Source organism: Somniosus microcephalus, unplaced genomic scaffold, assembly GCF_052327205.1.
Source record: "Somniosus microcephalus isolate GS21.2 unplaced genomic scaffold, FLI_Smic_1.0 unresolved_chr5, whole genome shotgun sequence".
Taxonomy (NCBI): Eukaryota; Metazoa; Chordata; class Chondrichthyes; order Squaliformes; family Somniosidae; genus Somniosus; species Somniosus microcephalus.
In genome coordinates, this window is record NW_028225183.1 from 27022124 (window position 1) to 27035545 (window position 13422).

Below are 13422 nucleotides of genomic sequence, written 5' to 3' on the forward strand. Positions count from 1 at the left end.
GGGAAGGTAGATTTGGGGTTCGTGCTGGAGGGTGGATTTGGGGTTATTGCAGGAACGTGCATTTGGTGTTAGTGCTGGAAGGTGGAATTGGGTTTAGTGCAGGAAGTTGGATTTGGGGTTAGTGCGGGAATGTGGATTTGGGGATCGTGCGGGAAGGTGGATTTGGGGTTAATGCAGGAAGGTGGATTTGGGGTTAGTGCGAGAAGATGGATTTAGTGTTAGTGCAGGAAGGTGGATTTGTGGATAGTGCGGTATGGTGAATTTTGGGATAGTGCTAGGCTGTGGATTTGGGGTTAGTGCGGTAATGTGGATTTTGGTTTAGTGCGGGAAAGTGGATTTGTGTGTAGTGCGGGAAGATGGACTTGGGATTAGAGCTGGAAGGTGGATTTGTGGTTATTGCTAGAAGATGGATTTGGGATCAGTGCGGGAAGGTTGATTTGGTGTCAGCGCAGAAAGTTGGATATGGGGTTAGCGCGGGAAGGTGTATTTGTGGTTTATGTGGGAATGTGGATTTGGGGATAGTGTTGGAAGGTATATTTGTGGTTAGTGCGGGAAGTTCGATTTGGGGTTAGTGTGGGAATGTGGATTAGGGGTTAGTGCCTGAAGGTGGATTTGGGGAAATAGCGGAATGGTGGATTTTGTCATAGTGCGAGAAGTTGTATTTGGGTTTAGTGCGGGAAGGTGGATTTGGGGTTCCTGCGGGAAGGTGGATTTGTGGTTGTTGCGGGAATGTGGATTTGGGGATACTGTTGGAAGGTGGATTTGTGGTGAGTGCGAGAAGTTGGATTTGGGGTTAGTGCGGGATGCTCGATTCGGTGTTAGTGCGGGAATGCGGATTTGGGGTTAGTGCGGGAAGGTGGATTTGGGGTTAGTGCGGGAAAGTGGATTTGGGGATTGTGTGGGAAGGTGGATTTGGGGTTAGTGCGGGAAGTTTGATTTGGGGTTCGTGCAGGAAGGTGGATTTGTGGTTAGGGCGGGAAGGTGGAATTGGGGTTAGGGTGAGAAGGTGGTTTAGGGGTTATTGCAGGAAGGTGGATTAGTGGTTAGGGCGGGAAGGTAGATTTGGGGTTAGTGCAGGAAGGTGGATTTGGGTTATGCGGGAAGTTGGATTTGGGGATAGTGTTGGAAGGTGGATTTGTGGTTAGTGCGGGAAGGTGGATTTGGGGTTAGTGCGGGAAGATAGATTGTGGTTAGTGCGGGAAGCTGGATTTGGTGTTCGTGCCATAAGGTGGGTTTGGGGAAAGTGCGGTTTGGTGGATTTTGGGATAGTGTGAGAAGGTGGATTTGGGTTTAGTGCGGGAATGTGGATTTGGGCTTAGTGCTGGAAGGTGGATTTGGGATTAGTGCTTGAAGGTGGATTTGGGGTTTGTGCAGGAATGTGGATTTGGACTTTGTGCGGGAATGTGGATTTGGGGTTAGTGCGGAAAGATGCATTTGGGGTTAATGCATGAAGGTGGATTTTGTTTTAGAGCGGGAAGTTGGATTTGGGTTTACTGTGGGAAGGTGGATTTGGGAATGGTGTTGGAAGGTGGATTTGGGGTTCGTGCGTGAAGGTGGATTTGGGGTTAGTGCAGGATGATGGATTTGGGGTTAGTGCATGAAGGTGGATTTGGGGTGATTTCAGGAAGGTGGATTTGGGGTTAGTGTGGGAAGGTGGATTTGGGGTTAGTGCGGTAATGTGGATTTGGGTTTAGTGCGGGAAAGTGGATTTTTGTGTAGTGCGGGAAGATGGATTGGGGATTAGAGCTGGAAGGTGGATTTGTGGTTATTGCTGGAAGGTGGATTTGGGATCAGTGCGGGAAGGTTGATTTGGTGTCAGCGCAGAAAGTTGGATTTGGGGTTAGCGCGGGAAGGTGGATTTGTGGTTTTTGTGGGAATGTGGATTTGGGGATAGTGTTGGAAGGTGGATTTGTGGTTAGTGTGGGAAGTTCGATTTGGGGTTAGTGTGGGAAGGTGGATTAGGGGTTAGTGCCAGAAGGTGGATTGGGGAAATAGCGGAATGGTGGATTTTGGGATAGTGCGAGAAGTTATATTTGGGTTTAGTGCGGGAAGGTGGATTTGGGGTTCCTGCGGAAAGGTGGATTTGTGGTTGATGCGGGAATGTGGATTTGGGGATAGTGTTGGTAGGTGGATTTGTGGGGAGTGCGAGAAGTTGGATTTGGGGTTAGTGCGGGGTGCTCGATTCGGTGTTAGTGCGGGATTGTGGATTTGGAGTTAGTGCGGGAAGGTGGATTTGGGGTTAGTGCTGGAAAGTGGATTTGGGGTTTGTGCGGGAAGGTGGATTTGGGGTTCGTGCGGGAAGGTGGATTTGGGGTTAGGGCGGGAAGGTGGAATTGGGGTTAGGGTGAGAAGGTGGTTTAGGGGTTATTGCAGGAAGGTGGATTAGTGGTTAGGGCGGGAAGGTAGATTTGGGGTTAGTGCAGGAAGGTGGATTTGGGTTAGTGTGGGAAGGTGGAATTGGGGTTAGTGCAGGAAGGTGGATTTGTGGTTAGTGCGGGAAGCTGGATTTGGTGTTAGTGCGGTAAGGTGGATTTGGGGTTAGTGTGGGAAGGTGGATTTGGGGATTGCGCGGGACTGTGGATTTGGGGATAGCGCGGGAAGCTTGATTTGTGGTTAGTGTGGGAAGGTGCTTTTGTGGATAGTGCAGGAAGTTGGATGTGGGGTCAGTGCGGGAAGGTGGATTTGGTGTTATTGCGGGAAAGTGGATTTGGTGATAGTGCGGGAAGTTGGATTTGGGGTGAGTGCGGGAAGGTGGATTTGGGGTTAGTGCGGGATGGTAGATTTGGGGATATTGCGGGAATGTGGATAGGGGTTACTGCAGGAGTGTGGATTTGGGGATAGTGCGGGATGGTTGATTTGGTGTTAGTGTGGGAAAGTGGATTTGGCGTTAGGGCGGGAAAGTTGATTTGGGCTTAAAGCGGGAAGGTTGATTTGGTGTTAATGCGGGAAGGTGGATTTGGGGATAGTGCGGGAAGGTGGATTTGGGGTTAGTGCAGGAAGGCGGATTTGGGGATATTGCGGGAAGGTGGATTCGGGGTTAGGGTGGGAATGTGGACTTGTGTTCAGTGCGGGAAGGTGGATTTGGGGTTATTGCGGGAAGATTGATTTGGGGATATTGCGAGAAGGTGGATTGGGGGTTAATACGGGAATTTGATTTTGGGATATTGCAGGAAGTTGGACTTGGGTTTAGTGCAGGAAGGTGGACTTGGGGTTATTGCGGGAAGGTGGATTGGGTTTAGTGCCAGAAGGTGGATTTGGGGTTAATGCGGGAAGGTGGATTTGGGGCTTGTGCGGGAAGGTTGACTTGGGGTTAGTGCAGGAAGGTGGATTTGGGGTTAGTTTGGGAAGTTGGATTTGGTGTTAGTGCGGGAAGGTGGATTTGGGGATAGTGCGGGAAGATGGATTTGGTGTGAGTGCAGGAAGTTGGATTTTGGGTTAGGCCGGAAAGGTTGATTTGGGGATAGTGCCGGAATGTCGATTTGGAGTTAGGATGGAAAGGTGGATTTGGTGTTAGTGTGGGAAGTTGGATTTGGTGTTAATGCGGGAAGGTGGATTTGGGGATGTTGCGGGAAGGTGGTTTTGGGGTTAGCATGGGAATGTGGATTTTGGGTTAGTGCAGGAAGGTGGATTTGGGGTTAGTGTAGGAAGGTGGATTTGGGGTTAGTGCGGGAAGGTGGATTTGGGGCTAGGCGGGAAGGTGGATTTGGGGATAGTGCAGGAAGTTGGATTTGGGGTTATTGTGGCAAGGTGGATTTGGGGTTAGTGCAGGAAGGTCGGTTTGGGGTTAGTGCGGGAAGCTGGATTTGGGGAAAGTGCGGGATTGTTGATTTGGGGTTAGTGCATGAAGGTGGTTTTGGGATTCGTGCGGGAAGGTGGATTTGGGGTTAGTGCGGGAAGGTGGATTTGGGGATATTGTGGGTAGGTGTATTTGGGGTTAAAGCGGGAATGTGGATTTAGGGTTAGTGCAGGAAGTTGGATTTGGGGATAGTTTTCGAAGGTGGATTTGTGGTTAGTGCGGGATGTTGGATTATGGGTTAGTGCGGGAAGGTGGCTTTCAAGTTAGTGCGGGAAGGTGGATTGTGGTTAGTGTGGGAAGGTGGATTTGGGGTTAGTGCCAAAAGGTGGATTTGGGGAAAGTGCGGTATGGTAGATTTTGGGATAGTGCGGGAAGGTGGATTTGGGTTTAGTGCGGGAATGTGGATTTGGGTTTAGTGCGGGAATGTGGGTTCAGGGTTAGTGCGGGAAGCTGCATTTGGGGTTGGTGCATGAAGGTGTGATTTTGGTTTAGTGCGGGAAGCTGGATTTGGGTTAATTGTGGGAAGGTGGATTTGGGGATAGTGTTGGAAGCTGGATTTGGGGTTACTGCGGGATGGTGGATTGGTGGTTATTGCGGGTACGTGGATTTGGGGATTGCACGGGAAGTTTGATTTGGGGTCAGTACGGGAAGGTGGATTTGGGATTATTGTGGCATGGTGGATTTGGGGTTAGTGTGGGAAGGGGGTTTGGGGATATTGCGGGTAGGTGGTTTTGGGGTTAGCATGGGAATGTGCATTGAGGGTTAGTGCGGGAAGGTGGATTTAGGTTTAGTGCGGGAAGTTGGAATTGGGGTTATTGCGGGAAGGTGGATTTGGGGTTAGTGCGGGAAGGTGGATTTGGGGTTATTGCAGGAAGGTGGATTTCATGTTAGAGCGGGAAGGTGGATTGTGGTTAGTGTGGGAAGGTGGATTTGGGGTTAGTGCCAAAAGGTGGATTTGGGAAAGTGCGGTATGGTAGATTTTGGGATAGTGCGGGAAGGTGGATTTGGGGTTAATGCGGGAATGTGGATTTGGGTTTAGTGCGGGAATGTGGGTTCGGGGTTAGTGCGGGAAGCTGCATTTGGGGTTAGTGCATGAAGGTGGATTTTGGTTTAGTGCGGGAAGCTGGATTTGGGTTAATTGTGGGAAGGTGGATTTGGGGATAGTGTTGGAAGGTGGATTTGGGGTTAGTGCATGAAGGTGGATTTGGGGTTAGTGCAGGAAGGTGGATTTGGGGTTACTGCGGGATGGTGGATTGGTGGTTAGTGCGGGTAGGTCGATTTGGGGATTGCGCAGGAAGTTTGATTTGGGGTCAGTACGGGTAGGTGGATTTGGGGTTAGTGTGGCAAGGAGGATTTGGGGTTAGCGTTGGAAGGGGGATTTGGGGATTGCACGGGAATTTGATTTGGTGTCAGTAGGGGAAGGTGGATTTGGGGTTAGTGTGGGAAGGAAGATTTGGGGTTAGTGCTGGAAGGGGGATTTGTGGTTGGTGCGGGATGGTGGATTTGTGGTTCGTGCTGGATGGTGGATTTGGGGTTATTGCAGGGACGTGGATTTGGTGTTAGTGCTGGAAGGTGGAATTGGGTTTATTGCAGGAAGTTGGATTTGGGGTTAGTGCGGGAATGTGGATTTGGGGTTTGTGCCAGAAGGTGCATTTGGGGTTAATGCAGGAAGGTGGATTTGGGGTTAGTGCGGGAAGATGGATTTAGGGTAGTGCAGGAAGGTGGATTTGTGGATAGTGCGGTAAGTTGAATTTTGGGATTGTACGAGAATGTAGATTTGGGGTTATTGTGGGAATGTGGATTTTGGTTTACTGCGGGAAAGTGGATTTGGGTTTAGTGCAGGAAGATGGATTTGGGGTTATTGCGAAAAGGTGGATTCGGGGTTGTTGCTGGAATGTGGATTTGGGGTCAGTGCGGGAAAGTTGATTTGGTGTCAGTGCAGGAAGGTTGATTTGGGTTTACTGAGGGAAGGTGGATTTGTTGTTATTGCGTGAATGTGGATTTGGAGAAAATGTTGGAAGGTTGATTTGTGGTTAGTGCGGGAAGTTCGATTTGGGATTAGTGCGGGAAGGTGGATTTGGGCTTTGTGCCAGAAGGTGCATTTGGGGTTAATACGGGAAGGTGGATTTGTGGTTATTGCAGCAATGTGGATTTTGGGATAGTGTTGGAAGGTAGGTTTGTGGTTAGTGCGGGAAGATGGATTTGGGGTTAATGCGGGAAGGTGGATTTGGGGTTGTGTTGTATGTGCCATTAAGAGCAATTTGGCGTATGTGCCTTTAAGAGCCCGAGGTGTGCGTAATGCCGGTAATTGCCACTTGGGCTGTATAAGCCTGTGTATTGTGTATATCCTTTAGAAACCCGCCCCCAGACTTGCTTAATAAATACGTATGAACGAACTCCTATCTTCAGTGTCTTTATCTACACACGGACACTGCAGTGGTGATGAAGTGGAAACGGACTTACCTGCAATTCGGCAGCACCTCAAGGACATCGATTCCTCCAGCGTCCAGAAGACTAAAGGAAGTAAGAGAAACTGTGGTTTCACCAGCTGGCCAAGCTGGTGACAGGTACTGCGCTAATCCTTCCTGGGCGTCAGGCTGGAGCTCCAGCGGCGGGCTCTACAGCTGAGACAGGCAGCAAAATCGGAGGCAAGCAATAACGGACTGGGAGGGTGCACTCGAGAGACGGCCGGCGCGGCAAGCAGGTCAGCGTTTAGACCTCCATCGGGAATGAGTCTCCAACAGTGAATTAACGGAAACCACAGTAAAACAGCGTTGTTATCGGTAGCAGCGGCGGGAAAGCGCGGGAAGCGCCATATCATTGCTACAGAGAGAAAAAAAAAGCGCGGGAAGCGCCATATCTTTTCTGAAATGCCTAAATCTGGTAATATTGAGGCTTTTGATGGCGAAATAGAAGATTGGACCACATACGTGGAAAGACTAGAGGTTTATTGCACTGCAAATGGAATAACAGATGAAAAAAAAGCTTCAATACTTCTGAACTTAATGGGCTCGAAGACATACAGGCTGTTACGAAATTTAATCAGTCCAGCCAAACCAAAGGACAAGACTTTTAAACAAATTGTTGATACCCTGCAGGAGCATTTAAACCCAACACCGCTGCTGATAGCGGAACGATTCAAGTTCTTCAAGAGAAATCAACACAAGAATGAACGTAACGCTGATTACCTAACCGAATTAAGAAAGCTATCAAAGTACTGCCAATTCGGAGCAGGGCTATCGGGTTATCTTCGAGACAAATTTCATTGCGGTCTCTTAAGTGAAGGAACACAAAAAGACTGCTTTCTGAAAAAGATTTAACATTGGACAAAGCTTTCAGTATGGCTGTATCATACGAAGCAGCAGCAAAAGGAGCTGCAGAGATACAACAAGAGACACAGGACTTCGGCACCCATAAAATGACACAGGAGTTCGGAAGATGTTATCGCTGCGGCAGATCCACCCATAACCAGAGGGACTGCTGGTTCAAGGGCAAAGAATGCAGGCAATGTGGTAAGATTGGACACATTGCACGGGTATGCCAATTTGGACAAAGTAAATCCACTGACAGAAAACAAAAATCAATAAAGAAAAGTGCAGGAAGGTACAAATGATGACGGACAATAGCTACGAAGACCAGAATAGCGATAGCGACTCCGGAAACAAGAGACTAAGCTGTCTCAAATTACATAATGTACTTGCCAAAGAGGATTACCAAACCATTTGGGTTACCCTCACAATAGCAGGGTCCCCAGTTAAAATGGAGCTAGATACAGGATCAGCTCTAACCGTAATAAATCGATGAGATTACGAGAGGCTATTTTCGCATATACCTCTAAAAGACACATCCATTATCATAAAAACATATACGGGGCAGAAAGTCTACCCCAAAGGAAAAATAAGGGTGCCTGTGGTTTACAACGGCAAAGAAATACAAAAGTTGTATTTATACATTCTACAAGATGGTGGTCCACCGTTGTTGGGACGTGAATGGATAAGGAAGATACGTTTAGACTGGCACTCCATTCAGGCACTGACGGTGACCAGTAAGGAAAAAAACAATGATGACATCATACCTGAACGATTAAAAGACACCTTGGCCAACGCCAAAGAAGTGTTTCAAGAGAAACTAGGAACCTTGAAAGGCATCACCACCTCAATAAAAGTGGAAGATACAGCAATTCCAAAAAATTTTAAGGCAAGACCAGTGCCATACGCAATACGTCCGGCAGTCGAGGCAGAGCTGAAGAATTTGGAAAAGGCAGGCGTTTTATCCAAAATAGATTGGAGCGAATGGGCAACACCCATCGTTCCAGTCATGAAAAAAACATTGAAAAATAACTCAGAGGAACAGAAAAAAATTCGCATCTGTGGGGACTTTAAGTTGACTGTAAACCCAGACCTTCACACGGTACAGTATCCTCTTCCGAGGATAGAAGATATTTTCGCCTCACTATCCGGAGGGAAACGTTTCACAAAAATTGACTTGGCACAGGCATATCTACAGATTGAGGTTGAGGAGACCTCTAAAAAGTATCTCACAATAAACACACACAAAGGCCTGTACCAGTACAATCGACTGGTTTTTGGAATAGCATCAGCTCCAGCTATCTGGCAAAGTGATATGGAGCAAGTCCTGCAAGCGCTTCCGGGGACTCAAAGTTACCTGGACGACATCCTTATAACAGGAGTAAACGACAACGAGCACCTTGCCAATTTGGAGCAGGTGCTCACTAGGCTGAAAGAACGGGGCCTACGAGCAAATCGCCCCAAGTGCAAATTTTTCCAAAATCAGGTATCATATTGTGGCTACATAATTAAAAAGGAAGGGTTGCATAAGTCACCTGAAAAAATTGAAGCAGTTATAAAAGCCCCAGCACCAGAAAATGTTTCACAATTAAGGCCATTCCTGGGATTAATAAATTACTATCATAAATTTTTACCGAACTTATCAACTATTCTACACCCTCTTAATGATCTTCTACAGACAGGAGTGATTTGGAAATGGAACAAAGACTGTAAACGTGCCTTCCATAAATGTAAAGACTTAATCACATCCGAGAAAATTTTGGCTCATTACAACCCAACGCTACCAATCAGACTGGTGTGCGATGCATTCCCCTACGGCATAGGAGCGGTATTGTCCCATAGATTCCCTGATGGCTCGGAACGGCCGATAGCTTTTGCGTCACGCTGATTGAACTCAGCTGAGCGTAACTATGCCCAGATAGACAGGGAAGCACTCAGCCTGGTATGGGGAGGGAAGAAATCCAACCATTACCTACACGGATAAAAATTTACCTTGCTGACTGACCATCAACCCCTCATCTCCATATTCAACCCTAAAAAAGGTGTCCCCATTATGACGGCACAAAGACTACAGAGGTGGTCCCATTTTCTAGGGGCACACCAATACAACATTGAATACAAAGGTTCAAAACAGCATGGGAATGCTGATGGTTTATCACGCCTATCGTAGCCAACGTTAGAAGAGGCACCTACAGAAGACCCAGTAGAGATATTCCACTCTCCCATAGTGGAATGTCTACCGGTGACAAATTCTGCCATTGTAAGGGAGACAAGAAATGACCCTACTCTCTCACGGGTCTACGATTTAACAGTGAATGGATGGCCAGCACATGGGGAACCACTGTTGCCAGCATTCTCGCAAAGAAGAGAACAGCTGTCAGTGTGCCGAGGAACCTTGATGTGTGGATCCAGAGTGGTGATTCCACCCAAACTCCAGGATAAAGTGCTAAAGGAGCTTCACGAGGGGCATGTGGGTGGAGTGAAAATGAAGAACCTAGCTAGGGCGTTTGTATGGTGGCCAGGTATCGATGGAGACATCGAAGACATGACCAAGAGCTGCCTAGGATGCCAGAAGGTCCAAAATGCTCCGCCACAGGCCACTCTACATCCATGGGAGTGGCCCTCATCTCCCTGGCAAAGGGTGCACATCGACTTTGCTGGTCCATTTATGGACTCAATGTTCTTAATCGCAGTTGATGCACACTCCAAGTGGCCGGAGGTAATAAAGATGTCCTCCACCACCACGGAAAAAACCATCACAGTATTAAGGACCATATTTGCCAGGAATGGGCTGCCGGAGCAGATATGTCCTGATAATGGACCGCAATTTGTGTCCGAAGAATTCAGAAAGTTCTTAAAGAACAATGGGGTAAAGCACTACACGTCCGCCCCATACCATCCCGCCACCAATGGATTGGCTGAAAGGTTTGTCCAGACCTTCAAGAAGGCCATCAAGGCCATGGGTAATGAAGACATAAAACTTCAGCACAAGGTGGATAACTTCTTATTTGCATATAGGAATGCAATGCATATGGTTACTAACCAAACTCCCGCCATGATGTTCTACAATAGAAACCTAAGATGCCGGCTGGATTTGGTCAAGCCCAACATCCGAAGGGACGTGGAGAACCGGCAGTTTCAGGGCATGAATGATAGGCCAACTAGGGCCTTCCAGATAGGCCAACCGGTATTGGCCCGGGACTACCGTACCAAGAAATGGCAGCCTGGAACTATCTGCACACGATTAGGACCACTGATGTATACCGTGGACATCGGAGGCAGCATAATAAGGCGCCATGCTGACCAAATCATCAAGTCATCCGAAAAGGGACAACCTACACCACCACTCTATACATCTAACGATGAAGTAGAGATACCCATATCTACCTCTGATCTGCTGATACTGGAGCCCGATGAACCCGACACTGGCCTTCAAGCCAAATCAGCCTTGCCAGAAGAACATACAACACCACCAGAAACTACTACACCCCCGAGGCGTTATCCGGACCGAGTCAGGAAGCCTCCTGAGAGACTAACTAATAATTAATTAATACAGCAATGTATATTATTTTGCATATAACATGTAATTAATAATTACTTAAAATATGATGTACTAGTTAGCTAGAAGGGGAGGAATTGTGGTGTATGTGCCTTTAAGAGCAATTATGCTGTATGTGCCTTTAAGAGCCCCAGGTGTGCGTAATGCTGGTAATTGCCGCTTGGGCTATACAAGCCTGTGTATTGTGTATATCCTTTCGAAACACCCCCCCGCAGACTTGCTTAGTAAATACCTATGAACCAACTCCTTCCTTCAGTGTCTTTATCTACACACGGACACTACAGGGGGGTCAATAACAAGGGGGCATAGATTCAGGGTAAGGGGCAGGAGATTTAGAGGGGATTTGAGGAGGAACTTTTTCACCCAGAAGGTGGTTGGAATGTGGAACTCAATGGCTGAAAGGGTGGTAGAGGCAGGAACCCTCACAACATTCAAGAAGCATTTGGATGAGCACTTGAAATGCCATTGCATACAAGGCTATGGACCAAATGCTGGAAAATGGGATTAGACTGGACAGGGATGGATGGGCGGCGCAGACACGATGGGCCGAAGGGTCTCTTTCTGTGCTGTAAAACTCGATGACTCTATGACTCTATACAGGGGTTAGTGCGGGAAGGTGGATTAGGGGTTAGTGCAGGAAGGTGGATTGTGGTTAGTGCGGGAAGGTGGATTTGGGTTTAGTGTGGGAAGCTGGATTTGTGTTTGTGCGGGAATCTGGATTTGGGGTTAGTGCGGAAAGGTGGATTTGGGATTAGTGTGGGAAGGTGGATTTGGTGTTAGTGCGGGAAGGTTGATTTGGGGCTAGTGCGGGAATGTGGATTTGGGGTTACTGCGGGAAGGTGGATTTGGGGTTAGTGCGGGATGGTAGATTTGGGGATATTGCGGGAAGGTGGATAAGGGTTACTGCGGGAGTGTGGATTTGGGGATAGTGCGGGATGGTTGATTTGGGGTTATTGTGGGAAGGTGGATTTGGGGTTAGGGCGGTAAAGTTGATTTGGGCTTAAAGCGGGAAGGTGGATTTTGTGTTAGTGCGGGAAGGTGGATTTGGGGATAGTGTGGGAAGGTGGATTTGGGGTTAGTGCAGGAAGGCGGATTTGGGGATATTGCGGGAAGGTGGATTCGGGTTTAGGGGTGGGAATGTGGATTTGTGTTTAGTGCGGGAAGGTGGATTTGGGGTTATTGCGGGAAGATTCGGTTTGGGGATATTGCGGGAAGGTGGATTGGGGGTTATTGCGGGTAGTTTGATTTGCGGATATTGCGGGAAGGTGGACTTGGGTTTAGTGCGGGAAGGTGGAATTGGGGTTAGTGCGGGTAGGTGGATTTGGCTTTAGTGCCAGAAGGTGGATTTGGGGTTAGTGCGGGAAGGTGGATTTGGGGCTTGTGCGGGAAGGTTGACTTGGGGTTAGTGCAGGAAGGTGGTTTTAGGGTTAGTTCGGGAAATTGGATTTGGTGTTAGTGCGGGAAGGTGGATTTGGGGATAGTGCGGGAAGATGGATTTGGGGTTAGTGCAGGAAGTTGGATTTGGGGATAGGGCTGGAAGGTTGATTTGGGGATAGTGCCGGAATGTCGATTTGGAGTTAGGATGGAAAGGTGGATTTGGTGTTAGTGTGGGAAGTTGGATTTGGTGTTAATGCGGGAAGGTGGATTTGGGGATGTTGCGGGAAGGTGGTTTTGGGGTTAGCATGGGAATGTGGATTTTGGGTTAGTGCGGGAAGGTGGATTTGGGGTTAGTGCAGGAAGGTGGATTTGGGGTTAGTGCGGGAAGGTGGATTTGGGGATAATGCGGGAAGTTGGATTTGGGTTTATTGTGGCAAGGTGGATTTGGGGTTACTGCAGGAAGGTCGATTTGGGGTTAGTGCGGGAAGCTGGATTTGGGGAAAGTGCGGGATTGTGGATTTGGGGTTAGTGCGGGAAGGTGGTTTTGGGATTCATGCGGGAAGGTGGATTTGTGGTCATTGCGGGAAGGTGGATTTGGGGATAGTGCAGGTAGGTGGATTTGGGGTTAAAGCGGGAATGTAGCTTTAGGGTTAGTGCAGGAAGTTGGATTTGGGGATAGTTTTGAAAGGTGGATTTGTGGTTAGTGTGGGAAGGTGGATTTGGGGTTAGTGCCAAAAGGTGGATTTGGGGAAAGTGCGGTATGGTAGATTTTGGGATAGTGCGGGAAGGTGGATTTGGGTTTAGTGCGGGAATGTGGATTTGGGTTTAGTGCGGGAATGTGGGTTTGGGGTTAGTGCGGGAAGCTGCATTTGGGGTTAGTGCATGAAGGTGGATTTAGGTTTAGTGCAGCAAGCTGGATTTGTGTTAATTGTGGGAAGGTTGATTTGGGGATAGTGTTGGAAGGTGAATTTGGGGTTAGTGCATGAACGTGGATTTCGGGTTAGTGCAGGAAGGTGGATTTGGGGTTAGTGCAGGAAAGTGGATTTGGGGTTACTGCGGGATGGTGGATTGGTGGTTAGTGCCGGTAGGTGGATTTGGGGATTGCGTGGGAAGTTTGATTTGGGGTCAGTACGGGAAGGTGGATTTGGGATTATTGTGGCATGGTGGATTTGGGGTTAGTTTGGGAAGGGGGATTTGGGGATACTGCGGGAAGGTGGTTTTGGGGTTAGCATGGGAATGTGCATTGAGGGTTAGTGCGGGAAAGTGGATTTAGGTTTAGTTGTGGAAGTTGGATTTGGGGTTATTGCGGGAAGGTGGATTTGGGGTTTGTGCGGGAAGGTGGATTTGGGGTTAATGCGGGAAGGTGGATTTGGGGTTAGGGC